This window comes from Cryptomeria japonica, unplaced genomic scaffold (assembly GCF_030272615.1).
Source record: "Cryptomeria japonica unplaced genomic scaffold, Sugi_1.0 HiC_scaffold_15, whole genome shotgun sequence".
Classification (NCBI taxonomy): Eukaryota; Viridiplantae; Streptophyta; class Pinopsida; order Cupressales; family Cupressaceae; genus Cryptomeria; species Cryptomeria japonica.
Genome location: NW_026728837.1, coordinates 357,501 through 372,500, shown reverse-complemented (window position 1 = coordinate 372,500; position 15,000 = coordinate 357,501). Strand labels below are relative to the sequence as shown.

Below are 15,000 nucleotides of genomic sequence, written 5' to 3'. Positions count from 1 at the left end.
CAGAGAGGTGATAGACGCCAACGAGCCCGCGCATAGCAATCGAGGTGTAAAAAGGGCGTTGAAGGCAGGAAGCCTGGACGAAAGAGGCTACGAGGTCACCTCGAAGCGGTCTAAGAATCGGGCGCACTTGGGGCGACTACCAGTGCCAACCCCTTATCCCGCGGTGCGTCCGACACACAGAAATTTCCAAGGCGGCCAAGGAGCCTCCCCGCATAGCAATCGGGGTGTGAGGTTACGGATGCAGCATTGATAGCAATCGAGGTGTGAGGCGAAGGATGCAGAAGTGTGTGCGGTGGGAAGGGCCCAGCAGCCAGAATGCATGAAGCGACGGATGAAGCAGTGATGACAACCGGGCTGTGAGGAGAGGAGGGATGCAGCCAAGAAAGCAATCAGGGCTCGAGGCAAGGGATGCATCAAGGATAGCAATCATGTTGTGAGGCGAGATTCCAAAGGCTAAACGTGAGAGGCTGCAGGGTCGACTCAGAGAGGTCTATGCATGTGAGAGGCTGAAAGCAAGGTCGAATCGGAGCGGTCTATGCATCGGGCGCGCTTGGGGCGACTACCAGTGCCAACCCCTTATCCCGCGACGCGTCCGACAAAGAGAACGTTCCAAGGCGGCAGAGGAGGTTACCAGCCGAAGGATGCAGTAGCAATAACAGGTATAGTTCCGCGGCGGCCGAGAAGACTCACCGCATAGGAATCGGGATGCGAGGCGAGGGATGCGGCGGGAAGGCCCCGACGGCTAAACGGAAGAGGCTGCAGGGCCGCCTCGGAATGGTCCAAGCATCGGATGCGATTGGGACGACTACCAGTGCCAACCCCTTATCCCGCGATGCGTCCGATACACAGATAGTTCCAAGGCGGCCGAGGAGCCTCACCGCATATCAATCGGGGTGCGAGGCGAGGGATGGGGCGGGAAGGCCCCAACGGCTAGACGGAAGAGGCTTCAGGGCCACCTCGGAATGGTCCAAGCATCGGACGCGCTTGGGGCGACTGCCAGTGCCAACCCCTTATCCCGCGATGCGTCCGATACACAGATGGTTCCAAGGCGGCCGAGGAGCCTCACCGCATAGCAATCGGGGGTGCGAGGCGAGGGATGGGGCGGGAAGGCCCCAACGGCTAGACGGAAGAGGCTTCAGGGCCGCCTAGGAATGGTCCAAGCATCGGACACGCTTGGGGCGACTACCAGTGACAGCCCCCTATCCCGCGATGCGTCCGATACGAAGATGGTTCCAAGGCGGCCGAGGAGCCTCACCGCATAGCAATCGGGGTGCGAGGTGGGGGATGCGGCGAGATGGCCCCAACGGCTAGACGGAAGAGGCCACAGGGCCGCGTCGGAATAGTCCAAGCATCGGACGCGCTTGGGGCGACTACCAGTGACAACCCCTTATCCCGCGATGCGTCCGATACGAAGATAGTTCCAAGGCGGCCGAGGAGCCTCACCGCATAGCAATCGGGGTGCGAGGTGGGGGATGCGGCGAGATGGCCCCAACGGCTAGACGGAAGAGGCTGCAGGGCCGCCTCGGAATAGTCCAAGCATCGGACGCGCTTGGGGCGACTACCAGTGACAACCCCTTATCCCGCGATGCGTCCGATACGAAGATAGTTCCAAGGCGGCCGAAGAGCCTCACCGCATAGCAATCGGGGTGCGAGGTGGGGGATGCGGCGAGATGGCCCCAACGGCTAGACGGAAGAGGCCACAGGGCCGCCTCGGAATAGTCCAAGCATCGGACGCGCTTGGGGCGACTACCAGTGACAACCCCTTATCCCGCGATGCGTCCGATACGAAGATAGTTCCCAGGCGGCCGAGGAGCCTCACCGCATAGCAATCGGGGTGCGAGGCGAGGGATGCGGCGAGATGGCCCCAAAGGCTAGACGGAAGAGGCTGCAGGGCTGCCTCGGAATAGTCCAAGCATCGGACGCGCTTGGGGCGACTACCACTGCCAACCCCTTATCCCGCGATGCGTCCGATACACAGATAGTTCCGAGGCGGCCGAGGAGGTGGGGGATGCGGCGAGATGGCCCCAACGGCTAGACGGAAGAGGCTGCAGGGCCGCCTCGGAATAGTCCAAGCATCGGACGCGCTTGGGGCGACTACCAGTGACAACCCCTTATCCCGCGATGCGTCCGATACACAGATAGTTCCGAGGCGGCCAAGGAGCCTCACCGCATAGCAATCGTGGTGCGAGGTGGGGGATGCGGCGAGATGGCCCCAACGGCTAGACGGAAGAGGCTGCAGGGCCGCCTCGGAATGGTCCAAGCATCGGATGCACTTGGGGCGACTACCACTGCCAACCCCTTATCCCGCGATGCGTCCGATACACAGATAGTTCCAAGGCGGCCGAGGAGCCTCACAGCATAGCAATCAGGGTGCGAGGCGAGGGATGCGGCGAGAAAGCCCCAACGGCTAGAGGGAAGAGGCTTCAGGTCCGCCTCGGAATGGTCCAAGCATCGGACGCGCTTGGGGCGACTACCAGTGACAACCCCTTATCCCGCGACGCGTCCGATACACAGATAGTTCCAAGGCGGCCGAGGAGCCTCACCGCATAGCAATCGGGGTGCGAGGCGAGGGATGCGGCGAGAAGGACCCAACGGCTACACGGAAGAGGCTTCGGGGCCGCCTCGGAATGGTCCAAGCATCGGACGCGCTTGGGGCGACTACCAGTGACAACCCCTTATCCCGCGACGCGTCCGATACACAGATAGTTCCAAGGCGGCCGAGGAGCCTCACCGCATAGCAATCGGGGTGCGAGGCGAGGGATGCGGCGAGAAGGACCCAACGGCTAGACGGAAGAGGCTTCGGGGCCGCCTCGGAATGGTCCAAGCATCGGACGCGCTTGGGGCGACTACCAGTGACAACCCCTTATCCCGCGACGCGTCCGATACACAGATAGTTCCAAGGCGGCCGAGGAGCCTCACCGCATAGCAATCGGGGTGCGAGGCGAGGGATGCGGCGAGAAGGACCCAACGGCTAGACGGAAGAGGCTTCGGGTCCGCCTCGGAATGGTCCAAGCATCGGACGCGCTTGGGGCGACTACCAGTGACAACCCCTTATCCCGCGACGCGTCCGATACACAGATAGTTCCAAGGCGGCCGAGGAGCCTCACCGCATAGCAATCGGGGTGCGAGGCGAGGGATGCGGCGAGAAGGACCCAACGGCTAGACGGAAGAGGCTTCGGGTCCGCCTCGGAATGGTCCAAGCATCGGACGCGCTTGGGGCGACTACCAGTGACAACCCCTTATCCCGCGACGCGTCCGATACACAGATAGTTCCAAGGCGGCCGAGGAGCCTCACCGCATAGCAATCGGGGTGCGAGGCGAGGGATGCGGCGAGAAGGACCCAACGGCTAGACGGAAGAGGCTTCGGGTCCGCCTCGGAATGGTCCAAGCATCGGACGCGCTTGGGGCGACTACCAGTGACAACCCCTTATCCCGCGACGCGTCCGATACACAGATAGTTCCAAGGCGGCCGAGGAGCCTCACCGCATAGCAATCGGGGTGCGAGGCGAGGGATGCGGCGAGAAGGACCCAACGGCTAGACGGAAGAGGCTTCGGGGCCGCCTCGGAATGGTCCAAGCATCGGACGCGCTTGGGGCGACTACCAGTGACAACCCCTTATCCCGCGACGCGTCCGATACACAGATAGTTCCGAGGCGGCCGAGGAGCCTCACCGCATAGCAATCGGGGTGCGAGGCGAAGGATGCGGCGAGAAGGACCCAACGGCTAGACGGAAGAGGCTTCGGGTCCGCCTCGGAATGGTCCAAGCATCGGACGCGCTTGGGGCGACTACCAGTGACAACCCCTTATCCCGCGACGCGTCCGATACACAGATAGTTCCAAGGCGGCCGAGGAGCCTCACCGCATAGCAATCGGGGTGCGAGGCGAGGGATGCGGCGAGAAGGACCCAACGGCTAGACGGAAGAGGCTTCAGGGCCGCCTCGGAATGGTCCAAGCATCGAACGCGCTTGGGGCGACTACCAGTGACAACCCCTTATCCCGCGACGCGTCTGATACACAGATAGTTCCGAGGCGGCCGAGGAGCCTCACCGCATAGCAATCGGGGTGCGAGGCGAGGGATGCGGCGAGAAGGACCCAACGGCTAGACGGAAGAGGCTTCAGGGCCGCCTCGGAATGGTCCAAGCATCGGACGCGCTTGGGGCGACTACCAGTGACAACCCCTTATCCCGCGACGCGTCCGATACACAGATAGTTCCGAGGCGGCCGAGGAGCCTCACCGCATAGCAATCGGGGTGCGAGGCGAGGGATGCGGCGAGAAGGACCCAACGGCTAGACGGAAGAGGCTTCAGGGCCGCCTCGGAATGGTCCAAGCATCGGACGCGCTTGGGGCGACTACCAATGACAACCCCTTATCCCGCGACGCGTCCGATACACAGATAGTTCCGAGGCGGCCGAGGAGCCTCACCGCATAGCAATCGGGGTGCGAGGCGAGGGATGCGGCGAGAAGGACCCAACGGCTAGACGGAAGAGGCTTCAGGGCCGCCTCGGAATGGTCCAAGCATCGGACGCGCTTGGGGCGACTACCAGTGACAACCCCTTATCCCGCGACGCGTCCGATACACAGATAGTTCCGAGGCGGCCGAGGAGCCTCACCGCATAGCAATCGGGGTGCGAGGCGAGGGATGCGGCGAGAAGGACCCAACGGCTAGACGGAAGAGGCTTCAGGGCCGCCTCGGAATGGTCCAAGCATCGGACGCGCTTGGGGCGACTACCGTTGCCAACCCCTTATCCCGCGATGCGTCTGATACACAGATAGTTCCGAGGCGGCCGAGGAGCCTCACCGCATAGCAATCGGGTTGCGAGGCAGATTATTTGGAAGGGAACCCCCTGGGATGCGGCTCAAGCAGTGCCCAAAGGGACTGGAATGCGGAATCACATCGAGAGACCCAAATGCTATACGAGGGCTCAAATCGAATTATCGATTTGGCCACGACATGGACGCATCGGAACGACTACCTTTGCCGAACCACTCGCAATTGCATCCATACCGAAACCAATAGACATTTCCGTTAGAGCCCTCGCATAGCATTCGGGAATCTCGCATGCCCCTCTAAATCGACCAATGCTGGCGCTCAATGAAAATCCGAGCGCTACCACCGTTCGAGCGCCAGCATTGGTCGAGTTAGAGGGGCACGGGGGAGAATGCTCCAGTCAACACCTCCCCTATATAAGTTATTTGTCCGATTCTCGCACAACCGTAGTCTGCCTCGTCGAATCAAACAACGGTCCCAGATTCCGACTTCCGTTCCGTAGAGACCCAAAAGCTAGATGGAGGCTCGCAAGAAAGAGAGTCGGCGCATAGCAATCGGGTTTCTCGAACGTTTAGGGACCGAGCTCACTTGCGGATAGGGCAAAATCCGCCAAGCAACCCAAAAGCTAGACGGGGGCTCGAATCGAATCGCCTAGGCGGCCACAACAACGACGTGTTGGATCGACTACCAGTGCCAAACCATTCAGCAAGACTAGTCTGTGTCGAGGCCGGATAGAGATTCTCAGAGAGCGCCCGCATAGCATTTAGGAGACCTGCCGCGTCCCTCACACTCGACAAATGGTGGTGCACGTTTATAAATCCGAGCGATCCCAACCCTTTCAAGCACCAACATCGGTCGAGATAGAGGGGCACGGAGGGGGCTGCGTGAGACAACACAGTCCCCTATATAAGTTATTTGTCCGATTCTCACACATCCGAAGAATGGTCATCAAATCGGACAACAGCCCAAACTTCCGACTTCCGTCCCAGAAAGCCCAAGAGCTATCTAAAACGTTCATGGCCGGAACTCGATCGCGGCTATACCAGTCCGCCAAGCAACCCAAAAGCTAGACTGGAGCTCTAGTCGAATCACCTCTGTGGCCATTGCAAGGACGTGTTGGAGCGACTACCATTGCCGAACCATTCCGCAGGTCGAGTCCATACCAAGGCCGCATAGAGATTCACGATGAGCTCCTGCATAGCAATCAGGAGACTTGCCGTGTCCATCACAATCGATAAATCCTGGTGCAAGATTTTTGCATCCGAGCGCTCCAACCAGTCGAGCACCAGCATCAATCGACATAAACGGGCACGGGGGGAGGATGCTCGAGAACACTACCTCCCCTATATAAGTTATTTGTCCGATTCTCAAGCAGCCGAAGTCTGGTCATCGAATCGGGTCAAAGACCACAACTTCCGACTTTACCCACAATGCAAGTCATCGAATCGAACATCGGCCCCCGAGTCGGACTCCATGCGTATGTCAGGTCATCGGACCCAAATTCCGCCTTCCTGCGCATGGCGGGCCATCAATATCAACTCGGTCATCGGACCCAAACTCCGCCTTTTTGCGTATGGCACGCCTTCAAATCGGTCATCGGACCCAAATTCCGCCTTCCTGTGCATGGCGGGCCATCAACATCAACTCGGTCATCGGACCCAAATTCTGCCTTTCTGCGCATGGCACGCCGTCAACTCGGTCATCGGACCCAAATTCCGCCTTCCTGCGCATGGCAGGTCATCGGACACAAATTCAGACCTCGCCAATATGCCTACGTATCGAATCGGTCATCGGACCCAACTTCCGACTTCATCCATACTGTAGGGTCTTTGAGGTTGGCGCGGTGCGCTCAACCCAGGGAGTCGACCCATCGAAGCATACACCTCCCCTATATAAGCTATTTGTCCGATTCCCACACCTGTGTAGTTTGCACCTCTGACCAGGACATCGACCCCAACTTCCGAACTCGACTGCAACGACGGCACCAGCGCCTTGGTGCGCACCTTGCGACGCACAGTCCCAACATTCGCCTTCCTGCACATGGCAGGTCATCGGACCCAAATTCCGACCTCGCGAGTATGCCTACATATCGAATCGGTCATCGGACCCAACTTCCGACTTCATCCATACCGTAGGGTCTTTGAGGTTGGCGCGGTGCGCTCAACCCGGGGAGTCGACCCAACGAAGCATACACCTCCCCTATATAAGCTATTTGTCCGATTCCCACACCTGTGTAGTTTGCACCTCCGATCAAGACATCGACCCCAACTTCCGAACTCGCCTCCAACGACCGAACCAGCGCCTTGGTGCGCACCTTGCAACGCACAGTGCCAACATTCGCCTTCCTGCACGTGGCAGGTCATCGGACCCAAATTCCGACCTCGCGAGTATGCCTACATATCGAATCGGTCATCGGACCCAACTTCCGACTTCATCCATACCGTAGGGTCTTTGAGGTTGGCGCGGTGCGCTCAACCCGGGGAGTCGACCCAACGAAGCATACACCTCCCCTATATAAGCTATTTGTCCGATTCCCACACCTGTGTAGCTTGCACCTCCGATCAGGACATCGACCCCAACTTCCGAACTCGACTAAAAAGACCGCACCAGCGCCTTGGTGTGCACCTTGCAACGCACAGTGCCAACATTCGCCTTCCTGCACATGGCAGGTCATCGGACCCAAATTCCGACCTCATGAGCATACCTACTAATCGAATCGGTCATCGGACCCAACTTCCGACTTCATCCATACCGTAGGGTCTTTGAGGTTGGCGCGGTGCGCTCAACCTGGGGAGTCGACCCATCGAAGCATACACCTCCCCTATATAAGCTATTTGTCCGATTCCGACACCTGTGTAGTTTGCACCTCCGCTCAGGACATCGACCCCAACTTCCGAACTCGCCTGCAACGACCGAACCAGCGCCTTGGTGCGCACCAAAAGTGCGCACTTTTGGAGGGCACTTTTGTGCGCTCCAAAGGTGCGCACTTTTGGAGGGCACTTTTCTGCGCTCCAAAGGTGCGCACTTTTGGAGGGCACTTTTTGGAGGGCACTTTTCTGCGCTCCAAAGGTGCGCACTTTTGGAGGGCACTTTTTGGAGGGCACTTTTCTGCGCTCCAAAGGTGCGCACTTTTGGAGGGCACTTTTTGGAGGGCACTTTTCTGCGCTCCAAAGGTGCGCACTTTTGGAGGGCACTTTTTGGAGGGCACTTTTCTGCGCTCCAAAGGTGCGCACTTTTGGAGGGCACTTTTTGGAGGGCACTTTTCTGCGCTCCAAAGGTGCGCACTTTTGGAGGGCACTTTTTGGAGGGCACTTTTCTGCGCTCCAAAGGTGCGCACTTTTGGAGGGCACTTTTTGGAGGGCACTTTTCTGCGCTCCAAAGGTGCGCACTTTTGGAGGGCACTTTTTGGAGGGCACTTTTCTGCACTCCAAAGGTGCGCACTTTTGGAGGGCACTTTTTGGAGGGCACTTTTGTGCGCTCCAAAGGTGCGCACTTTTGGAGGGCACTTTTGTGCACTCCAAAGGTGCGCACTTTTGGAGGGCACTTTTGTGCACTCCAAAGGTGCGCACTTTTGGAGGGCACTTTTCCTGCGCTCCAAAGGTGCACACCTAGGTGAGCACCTTCGACCACACCTTGTAGCACACCAAACTCTGACTTTCGACTTCATCCGCAATGCAGGGTCTTTGAGGTTGGCGCAATGCGCACAACCAGGGGAGTCGACCCATCAAACCCAACACCTCCCCTATATAAGCTATTTGTCTGATTCTCATACATGCGTAGCCTGCAGGAGCAATTAGGACATCGACCCCAACTTTCGGCTTCTAAACGAAAACAAGGTCTTTGAGGTTGGTGTAATGCGAACAACTAGGGGAGTCAACCCATCAAACCCAACACCTCCCCTATATAAGCTATTTGTCTGATTCTCATACATGTGTAGTCTACAGGAGCAATTAGGACATCGACCCCAACTTTTGACTTCTTAACGAAAACAAGGTCTTTGAGGTTGACGTAATGCGCACAACCAGGGGAGTCGACCCATCAAACCCAACACCTCCCCTATATAAGCTATTTGTCCGATTCTCATACATGTGTAGCCTGCAGGAGCCATTAGGACATTGACCCCAACTTTTGACTTCTTAACGAAAACAAGGTCTTTGAGGTTGGCGTAATGCGCACAACCAAGGGAGTTGACCCATCAAACCCAACACCTCCCCTATATAAGCTATTTGTCTGATTCTCATACATGTGTAGCCTGCAACAACGATTAGGACATCCACCCCAACTTCTGAATTCGTCTGCGTTGACCGCACCAAAGGTGCACGCCTTGGTGCTCACCAAAATCCGACTTCCGACTTCTTCTGCTATGCGGGGTCTTTGAGGTTGGCGCAGTGCGCACAACCAGGGGAGTCAACCCATCGAATGCAACACCTCCCCTATATAAGCTATTTGTCTGATTCTCATACATGCGTAGACTGCAGCAATGATTAGGACATCCACCCCAACTTTTGACTTCTTAAACAAGACAGGGTCTTTGAAGTTGGTGCAGTGCACACAACCAGGGGAGTCGACCCATCAAACGCAACACCTCCCCTATATAAAGCTATTTGTCCGATTCTCATACGTGTAGTCTGCAGCAGCGATTAGGACATCGACCCCAACTTCCGAATTCGTTTGCATTGACCGCACCAAAGGTGCACGCCTTGGTGTGCACCCTGGAGTGCACTTTGGTGCTCACCTCGGTGCACACTTTGGTGTGCACCTCGGTGTGCACCAAAGGTGCGCACCTTGGAGCGCACCAAAGGTGTACACTTTGGAGCGCACCACATAGGGTCTTTGAGAGGTTGGCGCAGTGCGCACACCAAGGTGGGTGTTGAGGTGCGTGCCGAGGTGGGTGGGTGCTAGGGTGCGCTCCATGGTGGGTGCCAGGGTGGGTGCGTGCTAGGGTGGATTCCAAAGAGGGTCATAGGGTGGGTGCGTGCTAGGGTGGATTCCAAAGAGGGTCATAGGGTGGGTGCCAAGGTGGGTTGGTGATATAGTGGGTTCAAAGGTGGGTACTAGGGTGGGTTCCAAGGTGGGTCACAAGTTGGGTGCCAGGATGCGTGGGTGTTAGGTTGGGTGCCAAGGTGGGCTCCTGCGTGGGTGGGTGCTAGGGTGGGTTTCAAGGTGGACGCGAGGGCGGGTGCCAAGGTGGGTAACAAGTTGGGTGTTAGGATGGGTGAGTGCTAGAGTGGGTGCCAAGGTGGGTGGGTGCTAAGGTGGATGCCAAGGTGGTTCACAGGGTGGGTGGGTTCTAGGGTGAGTTCCAAGGTGGGTCACAGGTTCAGTGCTAGGGTGGGTGTCAAGGCGGGTGTCGAGGTGCCTGGGTGCTAGGGTGTGGATGCCAATGTGGGTCATAGGGTGGGTACTAGGGTGGGCTGCAATGTGGGTGCCAAGGTGGGTAACATGCTCGGTGGGTTCTAAATTGGGTGCCAGGGTGGGTGTGCACCCACCTTGCCCGAGGTGGGTGCCAAGGTGCCAGTGTGGGTGGGTGCTAAGGTGGATGCCAAGGTGGGTGAGAAGGTGGGTGATAGGTTGAGTGGTAGGATGGGTGGGTGCCAAGATGGGTCACAGGGTGGGTGCAAGGGTGGGTAGGTGCTAGGGTTGGTGTCAGGGTGGGTGGGTGCTAGGTTGGGTTCCAAGGTGGGTGCGAGGGTGAGTGTCAAGGTGGGTCACAGGTTAGGTGCTAGGATGGGTGAGTGCTAGGGTGCAAAGGTGCCAGGGTGGGTGCTAGGATGGGTCGATGCTAGGGTGAGTGGCAAGGTGGGTCCACAAGTGTCAAGGTGGGTGCCGAGGTGGGTGCCAAGTCGGCGACTGCTATGGTGGATGCCAAGGTGGGTCACGGGGTGGGTGCCAAGTTGCTAGGTTGGGTTCCAAGGTGGGTGCCAACGTGGGTGCTAGGGTGCGTGGGTTAAAGGGTGTGTCACAACGTGGGTGCCAGGATGGGTGCGCACCCACACTGGCCAAGACGGGTGCGGGTGCAAGGTTGGGTTCCAAGCCCGGTCACAGGCTGGGTGCTAGGATGGGTGGGTGCCAAGGTGGGCACCAGGGTGGGTGCACCCACCCTGGCCAAGGTGGGTCACGGGGTGGGTCCTAGGGTGGGTAACGGGGTGGGTACTAAGGTGCGTGCCAAGGTGGGTCATAGGGTGGGTGCCAAGGTGGGCACCAGGGTGGGTGTGCACCAACCCTAGCCAGGGTAGGTCACGGGGTGGTTGTCGGGGTGGGCGTCAAGGAGCCAAGGTGGGTGGCAAGTAGCCAAGTTGCGTGCCAAGGTGGGTGTCGGGGTGGGTGCCAAGGATCCAAGGTGGGTGCCAAGGAACCAAGGTGGGTGTCTGGGTGGGTGCCGAGGTGGGAGCCAGGGTGGGTCCCAAGGTGAGTGCAAAGGTGGGTGCCAGGGTCAAGGTGAGTGCCAATGTGGGTTCCAAGGTGCCAGGGTCAGGGTGAGTGCCAATGTGGGTTCAAAGGTGCTAAGTTGGGTGCGAGGTTGGGTGCGAGGGTGGGTGGGTGCCAAGGTGTGCTAGGTGGAAGCCCGGGTGGGTCGGCATCCCATGGGTGTCGAGTTGGGTGCCTGATGGGTGCTTCTTGTCAAGTTTTAGTCGTCGGGACTCATTTCGAGCCTTAGAGGTCGTTTCTTGTCCGGTTGCCCTGTCTTCGACCTGGGAACCCAATTTTGGTCCTCGGGTCCCATTTTTTTTTGTCTCGCATCCCACTTTTGGCCTGTGGCCTTTTCGGGGTCGATTCTCGTTTTGGGCATTAGAGCATGTTTCTTCTCCTAAAACCCAATATTTGTTTATTAAGTCTCGGAACACATTTTTGTTCTCGTGGACCCATCATGGGTCTTGGAACGCATTTGTGGTCCTTGGGTCCCATTTTGCATCCCGAAACTTGTGTTTTGGTGCTTGATCCCTATTTTGGGTGCCCACCTTGCACCAAGTGCGCACCCGGGGCAAACCGAGCGCCTTGGTGCACCGGGGCAAGATCGAGCGTGCACCCGAGGCGCCCCGAACATGCACCAAGGTGCACTCGGCCCACATGTGAGCGCAGGTCGTTGCGCCCGAGGTGGTGTGTGGGCACCGCGTTGCAGACGGGACACTGCACGCACACGACGCCCCCTCCAGGTGCACGCACGTAGGCCGGGCCGGGTGCACACCCGACGCCCTAGCAAGGTGCGCGCACCCGGGCAGGGCTCACACTTGGCGAACGGGGCGCACTTCGCGAGGGAGGGTGTGCACCTCGACGGGGGTGGGTGGCCGGGGTGGATTCGCACGTGGGTCGCGGTTTGCTAAGTACACACTGCGACAAGCTCATAACGGGTGCGATCATACCAGCGTTAGTGCACCGGATCCCATCAGAACTCCGCAGTTAAGCGCGCTTGGGCCGGAGTAGTACTGGGATGGGTGACCTCCCGGGAAGTCCCGGTGTTGCACCCTTTTTTAGTTTTTCGCCGGGCGTCGCAATGCTATTTGAATAAACCTTTTGCCCGTTTGCGTTCTCGTCGGGGCCGGGCCGGGCCGGGGTGCGCTGCCCGCACTACCGCGCGCGCGGGGGCGACACCGAGCGCGCACCCGAGGCGCCCCGAGCACACAGGCCACGGTGCAACCCGGGCGTTGTGCGCGCACCCCGGTGCGCCCGAGGTGCTGCGCGCGCACCCAGGTGAAATCGGTGTGCACCTCGGCCAGTGCGCGCTCGGTCGAGTCGCGCACGTTGGCCAAGGTGCACGGTGATGTTTCTTACTCTAAGGTTCCGCACCAGACGCCCGGGACAGGTGAGCGAAGCTGGGCGGGGCCGGGTGCGCGGCCGGGGCAGGTGCACGCAGCTGGAGAGAGCTTTGGAGCACACTTCGGAGCGCACCAATGATGCGCTCCATTCAAAAGTTTCCTGAAAAGGCAAAAAAAGTTGAGATTATAGAATTTCCCACTTGAGAGATTGTAAAAAAAAAAAATTTAAAATGAAGGAAACGCGGGTGCCAAGGTGTGCGCGCCCGGGTGCGCAGCCCAGCCAAGGTGTGCGCACCAAGGCGCCCACCCTGGCGAAGGTGCACGCAAGGTGCGCACCCGAGGCAAACCGGACAATTAACCCAACTTTCGACTTCGCGCGCACCTGCGCACCTTGGAGCGCACTTCGGAGCGCTCCTTGGTGCGCACCAATCTTGGGCACCTCGGAGTGCACCATGGCGCCCACCAAGGTGCGCACCCGGGGCAAACCGAGCTCCGACTTCGTGCGCACCTTGGAGCGCACGAAAGGTGCGCACCATGGCGCCCACCAAGGTGCGCAGCCCAGCCAAGGCGTGCGCATCAAGGTGCGCACCCTGGCGAAGGTGCGCACCCGGGGCAAACCGAGCTCCGACTTCGTGCGCACCTTGGAGCGCACAAAAGGTGCGCAACCCAGCCAAGGTGTGCGCACCCCGGTCAAACCGAGCTCCGAATCGTGCGCACCAGAGGTGCACGCCATCGTGCGCACCTTGGAGCACACTTCGGAGCCCTCCTTGGTGCGCGCCGATGTTGCGCACCTCGGAGCGCACCCGGGGAAAACAATGCAATTAACCCGACTTTCGACTTCGTGGGCACCTCGGAGCGGTCTCGGGTTCGCACCTCGGAGCACACCGAGGTGCGCACCTTTGATGCGCTGCCTTCACCAATTTCCAGAAAAGGCAAGAAAACATTGAGAAGGTGTGCGCACCGAGGTGCCCACCCTGGCGAAGGTGCACGCGAGGTGCGCACCCGGGGCAAACCGGGCTCCGACTTCGTGCACGCCGCACCTTGGAGCACACTTCGGAGCGCTCCTTGGTGCGCACCAGGGCGCGCAACCCAGCCGAGGTGCCCACCCCGGCGAAGGTGCACGCGAGGTGCGCACCCGGGGCAAACCGGGCTCCGACTTCGTGCACGCCATGGTGCCCACCGCGGCGAAGGTGCACGCGAGGTGCGCACCCGGGGCAAACCGGGCTCCGACTTCGTGCACGCCGCACCTTGGAGCACACTTCAGAGCGCTCCTTGGTGCGCACCATGGTGCCCACCAGGGCGCGCAACCCCGCCGAAGGTGCACGCGAGGTGCGCACCCGGGGCAAACCGGGCTCCGACTTCGTGCACGCCGCACCTTGGAGCACACTTCGGAGCGCTCCTTGGTGCGCACCATGGTGCCCACCAGGGCGCGCAACCCCGCCGAAGGTGCACGCGAGGTGCGCACCCGGGGCAAACCGGGCTCCGACTTCGTGCACGCCATGGTGCGCACCGCGGCGAAGGTGCGCACCCGGGGCAAACCGGGCTCCGACTTCGTGCACGCCGCACCTTGGAGCACACTTCGGAGCGCTCCTTGGTGCGCACCAGGGCGCGCAACCCAGCCGAGGTGCCCACCCCGGCGAAGGTGCACGCGAGGTGCGTACCCGGGGCAAACCGGGCTCCGACTTCGTGCACGCCGCACCTTGGAGCACACTTCGGAGCGCTCCTTGGTGCGCACCATGGTGCCCACCAGGCCGCGCAACCCAGCCAAGGTGTGCGCACCAAGGTGCACGCGAGGTGCGCACCCGGGGCAAACCGGGGTCCGACTTCGTGCACGCCGCACCTTGGAGCACACATCGGGGCGCTCCCGGGTTCGCACCGGCGTTGCGCACCGTGGTGGGCACCTCGGAGCACACCAAGGTGGGCAGCGAGGTGCGCACCTTTGATGCGATGCCTTCACTAATTTCCATAAAAGGCAAAAAAAAAACGAGATTTTAAAATTTCCGTTTTGAAAGATAGTGAGAAAAAGGGAATGCTGGTGCCATCTTGAGCCCGCCCTGGTGCGCAGCCCAGCCAAGGTGTGCGCACCAAGGTGCCCACCCTGGCGAAGGTGCGCGCCCGGGCAATTAACCCAACTTCCAACTTCGCGCGCGCCAGGGTGGGAGCGCACCCAACAACCGGGCCTGGGAAGAGCCAATGCGAGAAACCCCACCAAACGCTCTGACAAAAAAAGAGGGGGCGCTCCAGTAACCCCGCTTCGGAGCGCACCCTGGGCAAACCCAGCCAAGGTGCCCACCCCGGCCAAGGTGCAGGCGAGGTGCGCACCCGGGGCAAACCGGGCTCCGACAACGTGCACGCCGCACCTTGGAGCACACTTCGTAGCGCTCCCGGGTGCGCACCTCAGAGCACACCAAGGTGGGCAGCGAGGTGCGCACCTTTGATGCGCTGCCTTCACTAATTTCCAGAAAAGGCAAAAAAAA

General features: G+C 59.8%; 1 non-coding gene across 1 annotated transcript; it reads left to right on the top strand.

The window, feature by feature from the left end:
- Positions 1-12,116: 12,116 nt before the first annotated feature.
- On the top strand, positions 12,117-12,235 carry LOC131860580 (5S ribosomal RNA). The gene has a single exon (XR_009359674.1). It is a non-coding gene; the product is annotated as a 5S ribosomal RNA (ribosomal RNA).
- The last annotated feature ends 2,765 nt before the right edge of the window (positions 12,236-15,000 follow it).